Below are 24438 nucleotides of genomic sequence, written 5' to 3' on the forward strand. Positions count from 1 at the left end.
CCCTTCACTTTCAGTCTGTATGTGTCCCTTGCTTCGAGGTGGGTCTCTTGTAGACCACATATATAGGGGTTTTGTTTTTGTATCCATTCAGCCAGTCTTTGTCTTTCGGTTGGGGCATTCAACCCATTTACATTTAAGGTAATTATTGATAAGGATGATCCCATTGCCATTTCCTTTATTATTTGGGGTTCGAGTTTATACACCCTTTCTGTGTTTCCTGTCTAGAGAAGATCCTTTAGCATTTGTTGGAGAGCTGGATTGGTGGTGCTGAATTCTCTCAGCTTTTGCTTGTCTGTAAAGCTTTTGATTTCTCCTTCATATTTGAATGAGATCATTGCTGGGTACAGTCATCTGGGCTGTCGGGTTTTTCCTTTCATCACTTTCAGTATGCCTTGCCATTCCCTTCTTGCCTGAAGATTTTCTATTGAAAGATGAGCTGCTTTCCTTATGGCAATCCCCTTGCATGTTATTTGTTGTTTTTCCCTTGCTGCTATTAATACTTGTTCTTTGTGTTTGATCTTTGTTGATTTGATTGATATGTATCTTGGGGTATTTCTCCTTGGGTTTATCCTGTTTGGGACTCTCTGGGTTTCTTGGACTTGGGCGATTATTTCCTTTCCCGTTCTAGGGAAGTGTTCAACTATTATTTCCTGAAATATTTTCTCATGGTTTTTCTTTTAGTCTTCTTCTTCTGGGGCTCCTATGATTCGAATGTTGGGGCGTTTCACATTGTCCTTGAGGTCTCTAAGGTTGTCCTCATTTCTTTTAGTTCTTTTTTCTTTTTCGTTTATTCCTCTCTGTTTCATTTATTTCTACCATTCTATCTTCCACCTCACTTATCCTATCTTCTGCCTCTGTTATTCTCCTCTTGGTTCCCTCCAGAGTGTTTTTGATCTCATTTATTGCATTCTTGATTATATATTGACGCGCTTTTATCTCTTCTATGTCCTTGTTAAAGATTTCTTGCATCTTCTTGATCCTTGTCTCCAGGCTATTTATCTGTAACTCCATTTTGTTTTCAAGATTTTGGATCATTTTCTCTATCATTATTCAGAATTCTTTTATCAGGTAGATTCCCTATCTCTTCCTCTTTTGTTTGGTCTCATGGGCATTTATCCTGTTCCTTTTCCTGCTGGGTATTTCTCTGCCCTTTCATCTTGTTTAGATTTCTGTGTTTGGGGTGGCCTTTCCGTATTCTGGCAGTTTGTGGTTCCTCTTTATTGTGGAGGTTCCTCACTGTGGGTGGGGTTGCACGGGTGGCTTGTCAAGGCTTCCTGGTTAGGGAAGCTTGTGTCGGTGTTCTGGTGGGTGGAGCTGGATTTCTTCTCTCTGGAGTGCACTGAAGTGTCCAGTAATGAGTTTTGAGATGTCAGGGGTTTGGTGTGACTTTGGGCAGCCTGTATATTGAAGCTCAGGGCTATGTTCCTGTGTTGCTGGAGAATTTGCCTGGTATGTCCTGCTCTGGAACTTGTTGGCCCTTGTGTGGTGCTTGGTTTCAGTGTAGGTATGGAGGCGTTTGAGGAGATCCTGTCAATTAATGTTCCCTGGAGTCAGGAGTTCTCTGGTGTTCTCAGGATTTGGACTTAAGCCTCCTGCCTCTGGTTTCCAGTCTTATTCTTACAGTAGCTTCAGGACTTCTCCATCTATACAGCACCGATGATAAAACATCTAGGTTAATGATGAAAAGTGTCTCCATAGTGAGGGACACCCGTAGAGGTTCACAGAGTTACATGGAGAAGAGAAGAGGGAGGAGGGAGATAGTGGTGACCAGGAGGATAAGAGGAGAAATCAAAAGGAGCGAGAGCAAGCTAGCCAGGAATCACTTCCCTATGTGCCCTCCACTGTCTGGATCCCTCAGAGATGTTCACGGAGTTACACAGAGAAGAGAAGCGTGAGGGAGGAGACAGAGGTTGCCAGGAGGATAAAAGGGGGAATAAACAGGAGACAGACAGATCTAGCCAATAATCAGTCCCCTAAGTGTTCTCCACAGCCCAGAACACACAAAGAGATTCACAGAGTTGGGTAGAGAAGAGCAGGGGGAGGGAGGAGATAGAGCCGACCTGGCGGAGAAAAAGGAGAGTCCAACGGGGGAGAGAGCAATCCAGCCAGTAATCTAAATCCCAAGGAAAAACGGGTACTGAAGATTGGGTTCTTCAAGGTACAAAATTGATAAGAAATACCCAAATCAAAGATTAAAAATCTAGAGTACAGGTTAGATTCTCAAAAATACAATATTAAAGAAAAAAAACAAAGTCACAAAAATTATTATATATATATATATATGAAAGAAAGAAAGTGAAAGTGAAGTCGCTCAATCGTGTCCGACTCTTTGTGACCTCATGGACTGTAGCCTACCAGGATGCTCCCTCCATGGGATTCTCCAGGCAAGAGTACTGGAGTGGGTTGCCATTTCCTTCTCCAGGGGATCTTCCCAACCCAGGGATGGAACCTGGGTCTCCCACATTCCAGGCAGACGCTTTAACATCTGAGCCACCAGGGAAGCCCATATATATATGAAGTTTGCTTTACAAATAGGGTCTTTGTTTTTTCAAAGTAATAGTAGGTTGTAAAAATGAAAATTAAAGGAATAATAGAAGACTTAAAATTTAAAAAAAAATTAAAAATGATAATAGTAAAAATATATTTAGGTCATTCTCTGGTGTTGTTGTGGAGAGTGTGGGGTCAGTTCATTTTCAGATAGTTCCTTGATCTGGCTTACACTTCTCAAGATCTATAGGCCCCTTCCTATGGAGTCGCTGCTAACTACAGGGTTTTAATCTATTGCACCTGTCACTTCCAAAGTGGTTCCCTCTGTTTATTTCAGCTTCTTCTGTGTGTTGGCCTCTGCAGTGTCTAATTTCCGCCCTGACACAAGGGGGCGGTGGTGATCCCTTTTTTAGGCTTACTTGTTCAGTCGTGCTGTGGGGAGAGAGGAACACTGCAAACAAACATCACTGGCCTGTGTGGGGAGTGTGCGCAGTGCCTAGGCCACACTGGGTTTGCCCCTGCTCATGGCGTGTGTGCTTTCCCAGTCTACACTGTTCAGGCTCTAGGCTGCTCTGCCAGGAACTGTCTGAGGTGGGCCCTGGGCTGCATGCACGTCCCAGGTCTAAGCCGCTCAGGTTCCGGTTCTCAGGTACTTCACAAAGGCATACTATGTTTTGTACCCTTCCCTGGTCCGAGCAACTCAGGTGACCAGGTGCTTGGCGAGCGCAGTCGCCCCCAGTTGAGGGCTGCATCTTATCGCCTCCCCCTTCCCACCTGCTCAGTTTTCTGGGTGTACAACCAGCGTGCCTTCTCAGATGTGCCGTGTGTCTCTTCTGGGGAGCTGATCTCTGGCTGCGACCCTCCCGGTGGATGTCCACCGTCCAAAATCCCAAGAAGTCTTGATTAGCAAGAAAGCCTGCTTACAGTTTGGTAGATGATGTCTCTCTAGGGCAGCGATTGCCCCCTTCGGGGTCTGGTTGCCCTCACCTGCCTGTCTCCAGCAGGGCATGTGCTGGTCCGCAGCCAGCTAGCTCTGCTCAGTCCTTTGTTCTGTGAGCGGGCCTGGCGGTGTCTTAGGTTAGGGCTTGCAGGGGATAGCTATCCCAACTCTGGGTTGCTATCTCAAGTTAGTTCCCTCAGATTGCCCTCAGGGCATTCAGGCCTGCTCCTTACCCTAAGCAATGCAGCCCGAGCTTCCCTGTCCAGTTCCCGCTTGCTAGTGGCGGAAGTGAGCATCTGCTCTGCTTCTCTGCTGGGAGATGCCATTAGGCATGTAATCTCTGGGTTTTAATTATTTATTTATTTTTCCTCCCCGTTATGTTGCCCTCCGTGGTTCCAAGGCTCGCCACAGACTCCTCGGTGGGAGTGTTTCCTGGTGTTCGGAAAATTCATTTTTAAGACTTCCTTCCTGGGATGGATCTCTGTCCCTGTCTCCTTTGTCTCTCTTTTTGTCTTTTATATTTTGTCCTACCTCCTTTCTAAGACAATGGGCTGCCTTTCTGAGCGCCTGATGTCCTCTGCCAGCATTCAGAAGTTGTTTTGTGGAATTTGCTCAGCATTCAAATGTTCTTTCGATGAATTTGTGGGGGAGAAAGTGGTCTCCCCGTCCTATTCCTCCGCCATCTGAGGACCGCCCTCCCCAATTCCTTACACTTGATAAATAGAGTGAGACTGGTGGAGACATAACTGGGGCTGGGGTTGGTTGCAAAGCCTCTCTGATATGGCAGAGTGCCTCCCCGCAGGGGAAGTTAAAGTCCTGCTTGGTGTTGCCTCTGGAGCAACCCTTTCCTACCAGTGGACTCCAGTTTCTTGGCTGCAAGGCAGGTCCTCCTAAGGCACACACACACAAAGGGGCTTAGGACCTTTCAGGGTGGCTTTGCCCTACTGGGTACCTGTGTTTCACAAGTGGACAGGAGACAGGGACAATGGTGGCTCTCCTCTCATGGAATAACATCTGCATCTCAGTAACTGAAACATTAGCTACACTTGTGGTTTGTTCTTGTGAGTGCAGAGAAGACTGGCTTTGCACTCTAGACAAACTAGGGCATGACACCCAGATCCAGCTTTTACTGCATCAGCCACCTAAGCTCTTTCAGCTTGTTTCCTTGTCTGTGAGAAGGCTGGGGTTCATCCTTAACCCCTGGGTCTGTGGGGAATAAACCCCACATGCCCGGCTCCCACAAGCTCCATAAGTAGGCTCCAGGTGAGTCATTTACACTGCACCCTGTATTACGGACACGTCAGTGGGGAGGGAGGCATGCCAGAGCCCCTGAGACTGTACTCCATCCTCTGGCTGGGGTGGGGGTTGCGGTGGGGGTGGTGGAACTGGTGTCGTGTCCAACTATGTAATTGGCTTTACATAGCACAGGCACACACTTCATTTCATATTTAGGGGTCCTCTGCTCAGAGGAGTTGTAGTGAAGGAAGTCAGTCATCACAGTTGAATCTGTAGCAGGTAGAGGCAGCAGTGAGGTCACTCCCTCCACTGGCCATCACAGGAACTGGCAGTTCCCTCCATGGGTTGATGGCACCAGGTGGAGACACCTGAGGAGGTGCAAGAAGGTGCGGTGACATTCCCTAGGAGGGTCCCCATAGAGCTGGCAGCTCACCCTTGCCTCCCTGATGACCACAGGAACTAGTAAATCCAACCCCTGCATAGGGAGGACGTGTTAATGTACTTCATCTTGTCCTAACAGGAACTCAACACTATAGAGTGAGAGAGGGTGAAAATCTCAGCAAAACATAGTGTATGGGTAGGGCGGTTCAAGTCCTGTTCCATGTAGTGGGTCACAGACAGCGTAAAGTGACATTTTGAAATTTCAATGCTTCGGCTTATCCCTCCTCACTGTGAAGCAGGTGGTCACCCTGGATCCCTGTATGCTTCCAACACTGTGACCAAATTCAAAAGGCCATATTCAAACACAACAACGGGCCCATATAAAGCAAGAGGAGAGCTTTTCTGTCTGTACCCTATTCTTAGCAGGGAAGCCTTTCCCAGACAAACTCTGCCATCAGATTGCATCTCGCATCCGCTCATCGTGCAGCAGGGATTCATAGTGAAATCTCCACCACCTTCCATTTGGTAAAAATATCAAATCTCAGGCACTCCCCAGGAAAAATGGAAATTGCTCTACCCAGCCTGACAGCTGAACCTAAGAAGGAATCAGGCAGACGAGGAGGGAGGAAGGGCATGTTATGATGGGGGCAGAGACAGGAGTGAGATTGTAACGTCGGTGGGTGGGGAGGGGGTGATAGGGGGCGGGAGGCGGCTAGGGAGTATGAGTGTGAGGACACCAGCCATGTGATGAACAGAGAGAGGTCTGGGTGGCTGGAAGATCAAGTGGGGCATGGAGCACAAGGAGGGTATCTGGTGAAGATCGGGCATTTGGGAGCAGACAAGTCCTGCTGTGCCTCGTCCCGGAGGCTGGACAGTATCCTAAGAGCAGCAGGCAGCCCATACAGAATTATGAGCAGGGGCATCATGCCGAGATTGCACTGAAGAAAGCTTCCCTTCCTCAGGCAGCAGGACAGACCATGTGTTGGAAAGCATCTGGATTGCTGGTGCTTGTCACGGAGAAACACGAGGGAAACCTGGCCTAGGGAATTCACTGTGCTGATGGAGAAAGGAACAGAATCTTAGACTTAGGAGGCAGAGAGGTGAGGCTTGATGATTGAGAGTGTGGTGAGAGAGAGGCAGCAGGCAAGGACGGCTTGAAGCATCTCTGGCCTAAGCAGCTGGGGAGAAGGCTGCCTTGCACTGAGTCAGGGAACAGTAAAGGAGGTGCGCTGTGCGGGGAGCGGGCGGATGGGTGCAGATGGGACACGTGGAATATTCCTTGCCTGGGGGACTCAAACATGTACTATCAGAGCGACTTGAGGGAGCTGACCTAACTTCTCTGTGCCCATGATGCCTCATCTGTGATGGGAGGAATGAGACTAATAATTAAGAAAAAAACGAATTTCCTGTTTCATTGCTTTAGTCTAGGAGAATATTCTCCTTTTACAAAGAAGGGCTATTTTACTGTCAGGTATTCCATCAGTAAAATGGGAATGTATCTGCTTATCCATATATCCACTTGCTTTTACATATCTGCTTTGTGTATTTTCACCATGTGGTATGTATTGTCAACTGTAAATAAAAATAAACTCAAAGGAACAAGTGTTTCTTGTCACATGCATGCCGAACGGCAGTCCATCAGCCTATTTCTCAGAGAAACAGCCCCCTTTGGAACCTCCTGTAGCTCCTCACTCCCTCTAGGGGGTGGGTAGAGGCCTGTGGGACCCAGTGTGTCTTTCACTTCTCTTCCCAGTGAAAGCATCTCTGGTGTCCCGGAAGTTGCCTAGCACTTGTCGAGTGCAGTCTCCCTGCAGTCCTGTCAGTGACTAGGGGAGTCTGTAGTCAGGAAGAGAGTGCTGAGCCTGATGTGTGGATCTGGAAACCATCACTGTGTGGTGCTGAGCTGGGAGGTGATGAAGCCACAGATACCTAGATTTGAATCAAGGTCCCACCACTTATTCCTTCTGTGACCTTGGGCAAGTTACTTACACTCTCTGGGACTCAGTTTCCTCATTGAAGAGGATGATGATCCTATTCTGCGATAATGACTCGTTTTTGCTGCTTTCATTTAGATTAGCAAAAAACCAAACCTTTTTAGAATTATACAGTGATGTTCAAGTGTCGATTACTTCCAGAGTAAAAATGGAACCTGTCAACAAAGACATGAAAAGATGCTCGACCTCATTCATCGTGAGAGAAATCCAAATCAGAACCACAATTAGGTATCTTGTCACAACGGTCAGAACGGTCACCATCAGAAAGCTACACACAATAAATGTTGGAGTGGATGTGGAGAAAAGGGAATCCTCCTATACTCTTTGTGACAATGAAAGTTGATACAGCCACTATGGAGAACAATATGGAGATTTCTTTTAAAACTGGGAATAAAACTACCATGTGCTGTGCTGTGCTTAGTTGCTCAGCTGTGTCCGACTCTTGGCAACCCCATGGACTGTAGCCCACCAGGCTACTCTGCCCATGGGGATTCCCCAGGCAAGAATACCGAGGTGGGTTGTCATGCCCTCCTCCAGGGGATCTTCCCAACCCAGGGACTGAAGCCGGTCTCCCGCAGTGCAGGCGGATCCGTTATTGTCTGAGCCACCAGGGAAGCCCATAAATACTGGAGTGACTAGCCTATCCCTTCTCCAGGGGGTCTTCCCGACCCAGGATTTGAACTGGGTTCTCCCACACTGCACATGGATTCTTTACCAGCTGAGCTGCCAGGGAAGCCCATAAAACTACCATATGGCCCAGAAATCACACGATTGGGCATACGCCCTGAGAAAACTATAATTCAGAAAGGCACATGCACCCAAATGTTCCTTGCACCAGTATCTACAATATCCACGACATGAAAGAAACGTAGATGTCTGTCAATGAATGGATAAAGATGTTGTAGTACATGTATACAATGGAATACTTATCAGGTATAAGAGGAAACAAATTTGAGTCATTTCTAGTGAATTGGATGAAGCTAGAGCCTGGTATACACAGTGAAATAAATCAGAAAGAGAAAAACAAAATATCATACATCAACACATATATGTGAAATTTAGAAAAACAGTAATGATGAACCTATTTGCAGGGCAAGATTAGAGTCTCAGACATGGACAAGAAAATTATGGACACAGCAGGCAAGGAGAGGACGGATTGAATTGAGAGAGTGGCACTGAAATATACAGATTACCGTGTGTAAAACAGATAGCTAGTGGCAAGCTTCTGTATAGCACAGGAAGCTTAGTTTGATGCTCTGTAATGACCTAGAGCAGACAAGGCAATGGCATCCCACTCCAGTACTCTTGCCTGGAGAATCCCATGGACGGGGGAGCCTGATAGGCTGCAGTCCATGGGGTCGCTAAGAGTCGGGCACGAGTGAGTGACTTCTCTTTCACTTTTCACTTTCATGCATTGGAGAAGGAAATGGCAACCCACTCCAGTGTTCTTGCCTGGAGAATCCCAGGGACTGGGGAGCCTGGTGGGCTGTCGTCTATGGGGTCGCACAGAGTCGGCCACGACTGAAGTGGCTTAGCAGCAGCAGCAGCAATAACCTAGAGGCCTGGGGTTGGGGGGGTGGAAGAGAAGTTCAAGAGGGAGGGTATATATGTATACATTTATAGGTGATTCACCCTTGTCCTACAGCAAAAATTAGCACAACATTTAAAGCAATTATAATCCAATTTTACAAGGTGAGGGGTATTCGAACCTCTCTGCCTTTATACTTGTCTACTGGGACCGGCATGAAAGATGCTCATATTTACCGTGCTGACAAAGTTCAACTTCACCTGAGCTGTTAAGAAAAGCCACAGTAAAGAAATCTCTGCAGGCTTTCATGTCCCCAAAATGATTTAATGCAAAGTACCACCCTTCCCTGTCTGACTTCGGTAAGACTCATCCAAAGTATCCAGTGACTCCTGAGTTTACGTACTACAAGGTCAAGTACAGACCTTCCTCCTTGTCGGTAAAGGGCAGACACAGACCACCCAACTCCTTGTTTTCTGTCTCATGACTAGGAATGGAGATTAGAAGTCAGTTCTCCTGAAACTAGCTAGTCACAAAGATAATCATTTCCTCTTCTGTCGACGAGATTTCCCCCTAAATGTCCTCCCACCTGCAAAGGTCCCCACTGTCACTTCTCTACTACTCTCTGTGGAATGAAGTACAGTGCAAAACCACCTTGCTGGCAGTCTGATCTTCAGGTCTGTGGTGCTCTCCCAATTGCAATCGGTAGAAATACAGCCAGTGTCTCTAATAGTTTGCTTTTACTCTTTCCTAGTGTGTTACTAGTAACAGTTGGTAGAAAAACATGCAAGTGACAGGAGCTGCTCCTCACGTTGACAGGCGACAACACAAGTTACCAGGCATCAGGGAGAGGCCCCCGCCTTCCGATCCCAAGAGGCGACCATCACCAGCTGTCATCTGTGTGGAAGGAAACGTCCTGCGACTCTGGCAAGGATGGTCCCTCCGAGCCTCCAAGCTGCTGAGAGAGGACCTCCGGGCACGCAGTCCAGAGGACCCGGCACTAACTCCTCTTCTCCGACTCCCCCCCGCCCTACTGCCATCGTCCCCGTGGAGGAACCTACTTGTCTTCAGGCCATTCCAGGCTCCCTCTCAACCCACTACAACCCAGGGAATACACAGGAAGGTCCTTCTACAAGGAAGGGAGGGGTAAATGTCCCATCTTTGTGACGTCAACACCAGGCCCGCCCACTCCTCACCCCTGAAGAGCGGCTAGGCTCTAGGACGCTGGAGGACTCCTCTCTGTGGTCTTTACCCTTCCATGCCACACACACTAAGGATGGGAGGCCGACCGCCGCGCACTCCCGGCTTCTCGCACGGGCTGAGGATGGGAGGCACTACATTGGCGTCCTGCTGTTGAGAACCTGATCCTGAGAAGGAATGTGTGAGAGCCAGGGGTAGAGACAGGGACAGGCACGCAGAGGAAGACATCTATCTCTCTAGGACCAACCAGGTGTGCCTTAGTGTCACAGGACCAGAATCCTCTTTAGCCAAATGGGATCCGTGTTCTCTCAGAACAGTTCTTTTCCCCAGATGCCCCACCACTTTAGTATCAGATGGCGGTTGGACAGTCTTCAGTGGAGTTCAGTTGCTCAGTCATATCTGACTCTTTGTGATCCCCTGGACTGCAGCACACCAGGCTTCCCTGTCCATTACCAACTCGCGGATCCTACTCAAACTCATGTCCATCCCGTCGGTGACTCCATCCGACCATCTCATCCTCTGTTGTCCCCTTCTCCTCCTGCCTTCAATCTTTCCCGGCGTCAGGGTCTTTTCCAATGAGCCTGTTCTCATCAGGTGGCCCAAAGTATTGCAGTTTCAGTTTCAGCATCAGTCCTTCCAATGAATATTCGGGACTGATTTGCTCTAGAATGGACTGGTTGGATCTCCCTGCAGTCCAAGGGACTCTCAAGAGTCTTTTCCAACACCACAGTTCAAAAGCATCAATTCTTTGGCACTCAGCTTTCTTTATAGTCCACCTCTAACATCCATACATGACTACTGGAAAAACCAAAGCTTCGACTAGACAGACCTTTGTTGGTAAAGTAATGTCTCTGCTTTTAAATATGCGGTCTAAGTTAGTCATAGCTTTTCTTCTGAGGACAAAGTGTCTTTTAATTTCATGGCTGCAGTCAACATCTGCAGTGATTTTGAAGTCCACAAAATAAAGTCTCTCACTGTTTCCATTGTTTCCTCATCTATTTGCCATGAAGTGATGGGACCGGATGCCATGATCGTAGTTTTCTGAATGTTGAGTTTTAAGCCAACTTTTTCACTCTCTTCTTTTACTTTCATCAAGAGGCTCTTTAGTTCTTCTTCACTTTCTGCCATAGGGTGGTTTATTTTTCACTCTCCTCTTTCAAGTTCATCAAGGGGCTCTTTAGTTCTTCTTCGCTTTCTGTCACAAGGGTGGTGTCATCTGCATATCTCAGGTTATTGATATTTCTCCCAGCAATCTTGATTGCTTGATTGCTTCAATCTTGATTGAAGCTTGTGCTTCATGCGACCCGGCATTTCGCATGATGTACTCTGTATATTAAGTTACATAAGCAGGGTGACGATATATAGCCTTGATGTGCTTGAGAACCCCATGAACAGTATGGACAGTCTGTATGTGACTTATTTCTCTTTCTCTCCTTGTGGATCGCCAGTTTAAACTGATATCGAGACATCCTATGGTCATCAGTCAGTGACCAGGATAACTGGGCTCAAATCGGTGTTCACCAGGTTCAGAACTAGGCTCTTTCCTTTACACCAGCTTCCTCCACACCTCCTGTCCCACGTCACAAAATGAGACAAAATCATGAAGTATTTTCAGGGGAAATGCGTTTCCCACATAGGCATCATCACAGGTGTTCTTTCTCAAGAGTGTGTGAGTTAGACCTTGATGTGACATAGGAATAAGTACATACTTTTAATAGGCTCCTTGAGTCCTGCCTTGGTGTGCAACGCTTTTGAAAACTTTTATCTCCTGAATCGACCAGTAGCAGTGTATAGTAATCTAAAAAGGAAGGCATCTTTGGTTGTCTGGTTTCCTGGGGTACAGCTGATCTTGGACAGTAGACCTCTGCTGTGGTCAGAAATTTGGATATATGATTAGTTAGGGTTTTCCAGGCTGGATGGCATCACGGACTTGATGGACGTGAGTCTGAGTGAACTCCGGGAGATGGTGATGGGCAGGGAGGCCTGGCGTGCTGCGACTCATGAGGTCGCAAAGAGTCGGACACGACTGAACGACTGAACTGAACTGAACTGAACTGAGGGGTTTCCATTTATATTTTGATTGTTGTTGATTAGTCCCTAAGTTGTATCCCATTCTTTTGAGATCCCATGGACTGTACCCACCAGGCCTCTATGTCCGTGGGATTTCCCAGGCCAGAATACTGGAGTGGGTTGCCATTTCCTTTTCCATGGGATCTTCATGACCCAGGGATCAAACCCCTGTCTCCTGCATTAGCAGGTGGATTCTTTACCACTGAGCCACCAGAGAAGCCCTTGTATTTCCAATACCATTGCCTTATATTTGACATACCTCTATTGGGTGTATTACATACGTCTATGTGCCTGTGTATTAGGGGTGCTTTGCTTGTTTGTTTTGTCAGAAACAGAAAAGTGAAGTGGCATTGCTTGCTTAAGTCTCTCAGGGAACCAGCAACAGTCAAAATGTTTTTTTTTTTTTTTTAAAGTATCAATTCATCCCCATATCTTAAGGAGATGAATTTCCACAACTCCCTATGAAAGGGGTTTAGTCTTCTGCCTAAAATGTACTGACATGGAATGAACTCTTTCATGAGTGGTCATTTTAGGAAAAAAGTGGCTGTACTCTTTTTAATTGATTTATTGGCTACATTTAAAATTATGCTTGAGATTGTGTGAAATAGGTAAGTAAAACTACAGATCCTAGTGATCCATTGTCTTTACCCTGCATGTGGGTGCAATACAAACTCAGTGTAAACCATCAGTTTGGGTAGAGCCACCATGCCCTGCATGGAAATTTTGTTTATAAAGTGGACAGACTGGATGTGCTAACAGGAAATCTATACTTTGTTCAGCAGATTATTTGTCTAATAAACGAGGACCTAGAGCCAAGGGAATGTGTAACGTGGTGATTGAGAGCTAAAATAGGTGACAACATTGAGAGAGAGAGTGGTATTATGAATAGTGCAGATACCTTCACCTTTCAACCCACACAGATGAAAAATGGTCAGGACCACTACCAAGCAGTGTGACCTTGAGTAAGCTGCTCACCCTCTCTGATCCTCAGTTCCCATGTCTGCAAATGGGGACAATAATATTATATGTTATCGCACCCCCAGGAGAAGCCCATTCCTGACCCTCTGATCCCAGCCTCCGCTGGCTCCTGAGGCCAAGGCTCTCATCACATTTGTTTCACCACTGTCTTCGGTCTGGCTCCCTGCCCACCCCCCGGTGAGCTCCTTGAGGACCCTCTTGCTGTATGAAACGTTCCTGTGCCCACAGTGTCTGGAAAGCACTGGTCTGGGAGTCTGGTGCCCCACAGGTGCCCAGAACACGTTCACCGTCTTATGAGTGATGATAAGGTGAGGTACACAGAGCAGTGCAGCTGCTGATACGTTGTCAGTTTGTTTGCTGCAAACAACATACACAAAAACAGTGGCTAGAGCAAACCTCTTGGCTCAGTTTTCATAGGTCGAGGGCTGTTTCTGTCTTTTATTCCCACATTGTCCAGAACCCTATTGTACCACAGTAACACTCGCCTTTCCCCTTCCTAGTGCATCACCATCTTGGCAGCTGTTTCTCAACTGAATTGCCAATGAGTGAATCCTGAAAATTCTAGGCTCACATTCCTGTTCCTTTGAGCGGGTGATGGGCATCCTGTCTTCTATCCCCACTCGGACAGGAGTGTCTAGTGTCCGTCTCTTCCCACTTGGCTTCCCATTTATTCCATATGTTGCACAATCCGTTACCTCCTGAGACTGAGGTCTGTCCTAGGCTATGCCTGCTCTCAGCACTGTGCAGAGGGCATTGATGACTAGGTGGGCACTGGGGGGATACTTGTGGGATGAATACAGCTCAGACAGCCAGGCTATTTTATGTCACGGGTGAGAGGTGTAACTTCCACTCATTCTGCCATCAGCAGGATGGACAGTTTGAACCTGCTGATCAGTGTCCTTGGGCAAGTCCACAGGAGCCCTGTCACTCTGCTCTCATCTTCCTCTTGCTTCCATAGCTTCTTCTACTCCGTACCTTTCCTTTGAGCTCCCGCTGCTCTCCATGTACATGTACGCTGTGCTTGAGCTGATCCATTCCCCTGATTTCATGCTGTGTGATTGTCAGTTACCTTTCTGATTAGGTTCTTTGAGGAGTTTTCTCTTTACTCACAGTCCAAGGTGGATGCTGCTATACAGTAAGCATCATGGGTCTCCTTTGATTGTTTTTCTTTCATTTCCTCCTTTTTTTCTTCCTTGTTTCCATTTTGTGAGGAAACAATGCAGTGTGTGGGCACAGACACTAGCTCTGATTCTAGACAACCTTCCTGGCACCCAGTTCTCCCACTTGTTAGCACATCTTGAGAAATTACATTGGCCCACTGTGCCATACCAGCCTCACCTGAAAATGGGTGAATTATCCTGAATAACGCCATGGACTGAGCAGGTTGTATTTTTGAGTATGGACTGAGGTTAGTAGAGATGTGCTGGCATATTCCCTGGTGTAACAACTCCTGAGCTTCAAGGTCACATTAGACATCTGTGTCCAGCCCTAGAGGCTCCTTCCTTCTCAGCCACAGTCCTCGAGCTTTTCCCTCACAGCTAGACGAACCCTCACCAGGAGGCTGGCTTTTCTGTTACACCTCTCCCATCTGGAAACCACTCACAGACTTCATCTTCTGTTGCGTGCATCATTCTGTTCCTAGTAACTTTGCCCTCAGATGGATTGAGACTCTTCCTACTGCAAGGGGATGCCCAGGACTGATAACAAGGGTGTGATGTTTCCCTGCTCCCCCATGGCATGGAAACTCTCTGGGACCTGTGCCCAAACTCCTCTCCCCATGTCGTCTCCCTCCATCCTACAGTTCACAGTTATGTATGGATGTGAGAGTTGGACTATAAAGAAAGCCAGGTGCCGAAGAATTGATGCTTTTGAACTGTGGTGTTGGAGAAGACTCTTGAGAGTCCCTTGGTCTGCAAGGAGATACAACCAGTCCATCCTAAAGAAAATCAATCCTGAATATTCATTAGAAGGACTGATACTGAAGCTGAAATCCCAATACTTTGAACACCTGATGTGAAGAACTGACTCACTGGACAAGACCCTGATACTGGGAAAGATTGAAGGTAGGAGGAGAAGGGGCCAACAGAGGATGAGATGGTTGGATGGTATCACTGACTCAGTGGACATGAGTTTGAGTAAGCTCTGGGAGGTGGTGATAGACAGGGAGGCCTGGCATGCTGCAGTCCGTGGGGTCACAAAGAGTTGGACAGCACTGAGCAACTGAACTGAACTGAACTGAAAGGCTATTGATCAAGTATCCAAGTACCTTACTAGCCCGCCATCTCGTGGCTAACATCTGAAAAATGGGGCACCAGATCCAAGCTAAGGTGACTTACTTATTCATCACAGTGGGGAAGCGGTACCCTGAGAGACATCACCTCCCAAACAGAATCTCTGGCCAATGGGCTGTCTCTCTAGCTTTACTCATCTCAAGCAAAATCTGTTCCCTGCCCTCAGAAGACATGTAAGATAACGAAGGACCCTTGACGAAGTGGTGATTTAAGGAGAGATTTGGCATGATATATATATGTTTTCATTTGGGCCCAGTGACTGCAGGGAATGAAATGGGGTGGGGTGGTGAAGGAAATGAGATGAGGAATTTATTGCCCCAGCCACCTCCCTGCCCCCAGGTAGCCGACTTCTATAGATCTAACTGGTATTAATGCCTTTGTGTATAGGCTCACTGTTAACACCACGTGTGTGGTATGAGGAACTTGGTGGGCAGAGCAGATAGCATGGCCAAATATTCATTTCTCAGAGTGGATGGAGGGAGAAGAGAGGAAAGAATGTTGATCCATGGTTTACTTGTGACTCAGTTTCTAAAATCTCAGTATTTCTTCACAAGGTGTGTGTGCGAATTCTTTTCTTTAACTGAAAATTGGCTTTCTAGGTGAAGAAATATCATTGTGAGAGACTCCTTGTGCCATGTGAAAAGTGGTTGGGAGTGAATTGGATTAAGGTCATTTTCCAAATGTTTCACACCAAGTGTTTGTTTAAGGGGAAAGCAGTGGCCCTAAAGAACTGAACTAAGTGGTTGAAATACAGGATCAGTTACTGAAATGTGAAGAGACTCTTTCTGGAATGTGTGTTCATCCTAGCCTGTGGTCACAGGCCACTCATAGCATTTGAACCGTGTCTTCCTAATGTGTTTCGTTTCCTGCCCTTGAATGTGCCGGAGGCTGCAGTTCCAGTTACTAAAGTTCCGAAGTAAGTTCTCTGAGAAAAGTAGTTTCTAGAAACGAGCAGTGCCTGGGAAGCTGCTCTAAAGTTTTAATATAGCCTGTGATGTAATTTTTGTTAGCTTCAGCCAAGATATGATTATTCAAAGAATAGAGAGATGCACCTACTTCAGTATCTACCATTGGGTTTTTCAAGTGAACATACAGTAAGATCGGCCTGGTTGTCTTTCTTATTTATTTCCTTATTGTTGGCTGCACTGTGTCTTCGTTGCTGCACGAGGACTTCCTCTCGCTGTGGAGAAGCAGCACTACTCTAGCGGTGGTGCACGGGCTTCTCATTGCGGACACTTCTCTTGTCGCGGAGCATGAGCTCTAGGCTCGTGGCTCCAGTAGTTGGAGAAGGCAGGTTCAGGAGTCGTGACACACAGTCTTAGTTGCTCTGTGGCACGTGGAAACTGCCTGGACCAGGGACTGAACGTCTGCCCGTTTCATCGGCAGGTGGATTCTTTTTTAAAAATTTTAATCATTAATTTATTTTAATTGGAGAATAATTCTTTACAATATTTTGATGGTTTTTGCCATATATCAACATGAATCGGCCGCAGGTATATATGTGTCCCCCCCATTCCTGAACTAGGGGTCCCACCTTCCTCCCCACCCTATCCCTCTGGGTTGTCCCAGAGCACCGGCTTTGGGTGCCCTGCTTCATGCATTGAACTTGTTCTGGTCATCCATTTTACATGTGGTAATGTATCTGTTTCAATGCTATTCACTCCAATCATCCCACCCTCCCCTTCCCCCACTGAGTTGAAAAGTCTGTTGTATAGGTCTCTGTCTTCTTTGCTACCCTGCATGTAGAATCGTTGCTACCGCCTTTCTAAATTCCATATATATGCATTAATATAAGTATTTGTCTTTCTCGTTCTGACTTACTTCTCTCTGTATAACAGGCTCCAGGTTCATCCACCTCATTAGAACTGATTCAGGTGTGTTCCTTTTTAATAACAGGGTGATATTCCATTGTGTATATTTACCACAATTTCCTTATCCATTCATCTGCTGATAGACATCTAGGGTGCTTCAATATCCTAACTATTGTAAACAGTGCTGCAGTAAACATTGGGGTACATATGTCTCTTTCAAATCTGGTGTCCTTGGGGTGTATGCCCAGCAGTTGGTTGTATGGCAGTTCTATTCCCGGTTTTTTAAGGAATCTGCACACTGTTTTCCATAGTAGCTATACCAGTTTACATTCCCACCAACCGTGAAATAATGTTCCCTTTTCTCCTCACCCTCTCCAGCATTTATTGTTTGTAGACATTTTGATGATGGCCATTCTGACCTGTGTGAGATGATACCTCATTGTGGTTTTGATTTGCATTTTTCTAATAACCTGTGATACTGAATATCTTTTCATGTGTTTATTAGCCATCTGTATGTCTTTGGAGAGATGTCTGTTTAGGTCACTTGCCCACTTTTTATTGGGTTGATCATTTATTTATTTATTTATTTAAATTGGAGGTTAATTACTTTACAACATTGTATTGGTTTTGCCATACATCAACATGAATCTGCCACGGGTATACACATGTTCCCCATCCTGAACCCCCCTCCCACCTCCCTTCCCGTACCATCCCTCTGGGACATCCCAGTGCACCAGCCCCAAGCATCCTGTATCATGCATTGAACCTGGACTGGCAATTTGTTTCATATATGATATTATACATGTTTCAATGCCATTCTCTCAAATCAACCCACCCTCTCCCTCTCCCACAGAGTCCAAAAGACTGTTCTATACATGTGTCTCTTTTGCTGTCTCGCATACAGGGTTATCGTTACCATCTTTCTAAATTCCATATATATGCGTTCATATACTGTACCGGTGTTTTTCTTTCTGGCTTACTTCACTCTATTATACAGAAAGAAAAACACCAATACAGTATATGAATGCATATATATGGAATTTAGAAAAATGGGTTGATGATTTTTTTGATATCGAGCTGCATGAGCTTCTTGTATATTTTGGAGATTCATTCGTTGTCAGTTGTTTCATTTGCGATTATTTTCTCCTGTTCTGAGGGCTGTCTTTTCACCTTGCTTATAGTATCCTTTGCTGTTCAAAAGCTTTTAAGTTTAATTAGGTCCCATTTGTTTATTTATTTTTTTATTTCCACTACTCTGGGAGGTGGATCCTAGAGGATTTTGCTGTGATTTATGTCACAGAGTGTTCTGCCTATGTTTCCCTCTTAAGAGTTTTATAGTTTCTGGCCCTACATTTAGGTCTTTAATCCATTTTGAGTTTATTTTTGTGTATGGTGTTGGAAAGTCTGCCAGTTTCATTGTTTTACACACAGTTGACCAATTTTCCCAGGATCACGCATTGAACAGACCGTGTTTTAGCTATTGCATATTTGTTCATCCTTTGTTAAAGATAAGGTGTTCATAGGTGCAGGGATTTATCAATGAACTTTCTGTTTTGTTCCATTGATCAAGATTTCTGTCTTTGTGCCAGTACCATACCATCTTGATGACTGTGGCTTTGTAATATAGTCTGAGTCAGGAATGTTGATTCCTGTAGTTACACTCTTCTCTCTGAAGACTGCTTTGGGAATTCAGTGTCTTTGATGTTTCCATACAAACTGTGAAACTATTTCTTCTAGTTCTGTGAAAAATACCATTGATAGTTCAGGATTGTGATAAATCTATAGATTGCTTTGAGTAGTGGAATCATTTTCACTATATTAATTCTTCAATCCAAGAACATGATATATTTCTCCATCTATTTGTGTTATCTTTGATTTCTTTCACCAGTTTTTAAAAATATTTTTCTGTATACAGGTCTTTTGTTTCTTTAGGTAAATTTAGTCCTAAGTATTTTATTGTTTTTGTTGCAATAGTGAATGGGATTGTTTCCTTAATTTCTCTTTCTGATTTTTCATTGTTAGTGTATAGGAATACAAGGGATTTCTGTGTATTAATTTCATATGGCAGGTGGATTCTTAACCACTGGACCACCAGGGAAGTCCTGGCCTGCTTGTCTTTGGGTGTGAAGCTTTCTGAGCTCTGACACATGGCAAATTCCAGTGATCACCACCATGACCAGGAAGAGGCCACGTCCATCACCCTGAAAATTTCCAGGTGCTGCCACGTTCTAGTTTCTCCTTCCACACCTGAATTCCTGACAAAAGGATCTGTCTGCCTTCACTACATTTTGTCCTTTGCAATTTTAAATGTCCTTATATATTCTGAATATAAGACCTTTCTCATACCTGTGATTCACAAACATCTTTCCCCTAATAACTAATAGCTTCCCTTTTCATTACAGGAGACATGAGTGATGAAATCTACTTTTCCTCCCCACCCTCAGAGCTCAATGTTGTGTACCCAGCAAGCGCCCATGAGATTCTTCAGAAGTGAAAATGAATTCTGCTGTCTGTCCAGCTGTCTCTCAGGTCGTCCCCAGAGCTATATTTCTCATCTCTGATTCCCTACCTGAATGGGAAATATAATAGAACTGTCTAAGGACAGGTGCTGTATCTTTTGCTGTGTTTTTCCTCACACTAGTATTTCCATTATCAACCAAGAAATGACCAGCAGTCTGTTCTCAATATAAATCTGGTCAAATATAGACCAAATGAAAAGTACCTGATTTGTTCCAGGTGCTTTGCTTTATAATTGTGTTGTGTCATGATACTGATACAGTATATGAATTGTTTTCTATGTGGCACCCTGCCTTTTCATTTAGCATCTTATTGTCATAGCTATGTGATTATACATTTTAAAAAGTTTTGCAGGCTGTTTTACATTCATTTGGGCTTCCCTGGAGGCTCAAATGGTAAAGAATCTGCCAGCAATGTGGGAGACCTCGGTGCAATCCCTGTGAGACCCAGGCTCAATCCCTGGGTCGGGAAGATCCGCTGGAGAAGGGAATGGCAACCAACTCCAATATTCTTGCTTGGAGAATCCCCATGGACAGAGGAGCCTGGTGGGCTACAGTCCAGGGGGTCTCAAAGAGCCAGACAGGGTTGAGCGACTAACACTTTCACTTTACCCTCATTCCCATTATTTTATTTCATTCTTCTATTGGGGATAGGAAAGCATCCTGCCAACCAGTGTGCTAACTACAATCGGACAGACTTGAGACCTGAACGGAGGGACACTCTTGGAGGAACCCGGAGAACCTTGACAGCTGATTCTTCCTCTGTGTGCCACAGTTCTCAAAGGCAAAAAATGAGGGCAGTAATACCACCTGCTTCTTGGGTGGTGTCCAGGATCAACTACCCAGCAGGATCTTAGCTTGGCACTTGTCCCTCTCGTGTTATATATTGTAGGTGGCTTGGATGGTAAGGAGTCAGCCTGCAATGCAGGAGACCCAGGTTCAGTCCCTGGGTTGGGAAGATCCGCTGCAGAAGGAAATGGCAACCCACTCCAATTAAGAAGCCTGGCAGACATGACTGAGCAACTTGCATTTCCACCTCACATAAACATTTTCAAGTCAAAACTCACTGTCATAATAAAGTTCTTTTTAAATACAGCATTTCCTCTAGGATCAGAAGCACGACAAGGGAGCTCATTCCCTCCACCATTATTCAATATATCAGTTTACATTATTTTATTGTAATTTTAAGTGTCAATGGGTTTGTTCAAAGTTTCCACAAAGGGCTGTCTGAAGGGCTCAGATGCAGTTTGAACCAGCTAACCGGCTCAAAGAGAGAAAAATATATGCAACTTCTTCTGACAGAAGGCTTCGTCGCGTTTTTTAAATGGCAAAGGGCGGGGAGAAACGGGATGGCGCTACTTGGAGCAACACTGCCACCTACAGACCACAGAAACCAAAACGCCAGCAGCCCGGAAGAAAACCCATCGTTTCTGTTGGGTTTTCGCGCAGAGGACTGCACACCGTGGATGCGGAAGTTAAGGAGGATGCCCATGAGGACCAGAGAGAGGAAGGGACCCTCTCGAAGGGGCCCGGCCACACCACCCGTGGACCCCGGGCTCCTCTCCAGCGGCCCGCGGAACCAAGGCAACACGGGCAGGAAGTCAGGGAACCCGGGAAATCCGGAGCTTGGTGGGCGGGGCTGCGCTCCGATCGGCTGGTTCTGGGCCTGCGCGCAGGAACCCAGTGAGCCCCGCGCCAGTCTCCTGGCCTGGGTCAGTAGGGAGTTTTCTCCTGGACCCTGTTTCAAAGTCTTCATTCATTGACGAACCTGACCGGGTATGTCCGGGTCCTGTCGCCCTCTGCCGAAGCCCCCAAAGTGCGGGACCGGTACAAGTCCCCTGTATTTCTCCTCCCGCCCTCCCCAGGCCAGTGAACGCGTTCCTCCCGTGGTACACTCACTGTTCTCTCAGGCCTCACTTCTCTGATGCGTCCCCAGTGCCCACGAGGCTCACCCGGTCATCCCGGAGACTCTGCATCCTCTTCGGTGTTCCGCTCCTCCCCACTCGAGCATCCCCCTGCCCACGGTCCCGCCCCGGGCATCAGGAAAGACCGCGCCCCTCATGGTGCCCTGTTTCTAGCCTTCCTCCCTCTCATCACCCTCAACATGATGTCCTGTCCTCAGGCTCCCTCGCTCTAGTGCCAGTGCACCGATGCCAGAACCTCCTGGAAACCCCCACCTCACCTACCACACGTCCTTCAACACTACCCGCCAGGCCCCTCCTGGGTCGGCTGAGCCAAGGCTGGAAGCTGTCCCCCGCAAACACACCTCTTGTACTCCTTGCACCCTCTTGCCTACCCACGCCCTGCCTGTGCCTGAGCACCAGAGCGTTGAGGAGCAAACTTTACAACTTTACAGAAGTGTTTTATCCTAAATCCGTGGCCAGAGTAGAACTGCTGTTCATTTTCACTCTCACCTACCTACACTACTACACTACACAGTAGTAACCTTCCTCCATCCTAATGACCACAGGCCAGTACTTCATGGAGAAGGAAGAAGCAATCCCGTGGGATTTTTCAAGTTTCCCAGTCCCAAACTGCATGTTTCTGCCCTGGCAGTCTGCTGCCCCTCTGCAGGTGTGCTCCTGACTACACCCAGCCCCTCACCTCTGCTCGGGATCCCATGTGTTGCACCTTCCCAGGGACTTTGCACCTGCAGTTATCACTCCTCTGTCCTGAACCAGAACCTGTTCATTCTTCATCACAGCATTCCACAGCAAAGGGAGAAACCCACCATCTTCCACCCTATTCTGTAGCTACTGGCGCATTACCAGTTGACCTTCAAAGCAAAACTGCTTCAAATTCTGCTGAGATATTCTCTCCTCAGCCCCATTCCGTGGAGCTTTTGTCCCAGTACCTCCACTGTAACTGGTCTCGTCATGGCCATCATTAATATCCATTCTTCCTGATCCCACAGACACTCTTCAGTGCTCATCTAAGCCAACATCTCAGGCATCTTTGGCATATTTGACTCTTGTGTTCTTTATCCCTCTGTTTTTATATTTCAGGGAAGTGGGGCTTATGTGACACCAAAGTATTCTAACTGAACTCCACAAGGTACACATTCTACACTATGCCCCCTTTGACCTGGATATTGTATGGGAAGTCTTGGGTCAAATGACAGACAAGCCAAAGGAAAGAGCGTCCCAGTCACAGTGGGGAACGGCCCACAGAGGCACTGGCAGACAGAGGTGAGAGAGCTCAGACAAGGGAGGTGTGACAAGAAATGAACACCAGGGACAGGACGATTCCACCCTATTCACACTTGTGGCTCCAGGGGCACAGTGTACAATGACTCAATGGAGTCTTTGGACGGAGGGGTGGCTGCAGTTTAGGAATTTAATTTTCTGGAGCTGATCTTGGTTCCTGCTGTGGTATAGGTGAGATCCAAGGGAGGGTTCGGCATCACCTGAGGGAGAAATGTGGAAAGGGACTGAATCCAGATGAAGCCTAAGCAGGCAATGGGTTAGGGGACCTTGTGGCTGAGGAGTGGACATCCCTGCCCGTTGATGGGCTGGACGATCAGTCCCAGATTCAGAGGGGTCTGCAGATGCCAGCAGGGTGGCTGAGGCTCAGTCAGCCATGGAGCACTGGCTCCACAGCACGAGGAAGGAGACAAAAATGCAAGTTTCCCCACCCCTACCCATGCGCGGTACAGGTCAGCATCAGCAGCTGGAGCCAGGAGAGGACAGTCATTTTTCCCTCAGGGAACACTGAGGCCTCTGTGAGGAACAAACATATGCCGTGTTATAGACTCCCTCTCCCACATGACTGCGAGCCTTGTAAGTGACATATACCCCTGCTCCATCGCTGAAAGAAGTAGAGACATTTTCACCAGAATAGACTGAGCATTTGTATCTGTGGATATTCAGCTGGTTGCATGCAACCACACTTTCCAAGTCAGAAGCAACTTCAGTGGGGGTTTTCCCATTACTAACCACTATGAAGGGTGAACACTCATGAGGAAGATCAGATCATCCAGGGAGTCTGAGGAGCGTACATTGAGACTGTGATCTCAGCAACCCACGTCCCCAACCACCACCCTGGCTCTTCCTGTGACCATGGGTCGCAGAGGCAGAGTGGGGCCCAGAGGGAGAGGAAGCAGGTCTTCCTGGAACTCCACTGCTGCTTTGAAAATACCACACTCCCCTCTCAACATGAATACTCACCTGTGAAGATCATTCCAATTCTCCACTCTGTCCTCTAGTCAACAGTCCTGATGATTCTTTTGGAACTGGCATCCTGGTCTCTTTGGTTTGGGGAATAGAAAATAGCATACCCTGCAAGCACACAGGCCTCTACTTCCAATACCCTGAGTCTTTCATTCCTTTCAAGCCATGCTTCTGGAAGGTATAGACTCCAGGAGCATCCTATCAGATTACCTCTTGATTCCTCCTTTGAGTGCATATCCACAGAACATCCCCTTGCTAACGTATCCCAAGAGCTCCATGGGCCAAACCGAAGTACCCAGTGCTGTACTGGCCACAGACACATTCCGTCTTCAAAAACACTTTCCTTGGTCAGAGTCTGTGAGAGCAGCCCACCCTGGCTTTCCCCCTACCTCTCAGTTCGTTTCTTCTAAGACTACTTGTCTGTCCATTTACTTTGATCCCCTCCTAAATCTTGGTTTTGTTTTTCTCTGGTTTCCAACCTCTGCCCTGTACTCTTCCATTCGATACATGATCCTTGGGTGACCACGTCACCCCCTAGAGCTTTTACCCATCTGACTTCTTTTCATTAGTATCCCTCTATGCTGATGGCTTTTCCTATCACCAGATCTACCTAAGAGGACTCACCTGGGCCCCACTTCCCCCACAGGCTGAGATGTATGGGCCATCTGCAGTTAGATGTCCCATTAGCATTGCCGACCTGCTTGTAGCCCCAGGCCAATGTTCCCAGGGGTGGCTCATGGATGGGCACCGCCATCCACCCAGTTCTTTAAACCACAATCCCGGGCATGCTGCTGGGTGTGATCTTTTCCGAGCCATGACTCCCCTGGAGCTGCTCTGCAA

Source organism: Capricornis sumatraensis, chromosome X (genome assembly GCF_032405125.1).
Source record: "Capricornis sumatraensis isolate serow.1 chromosome X, serow.2, whole genome shotgun sequence".
NCBI classification, from domain to species: Eukaryota; Metazoa; Chordata; class Mammalia; order Artiodactyla; family Bovidae; genus Capricornis; species Capricornis sumatraensis.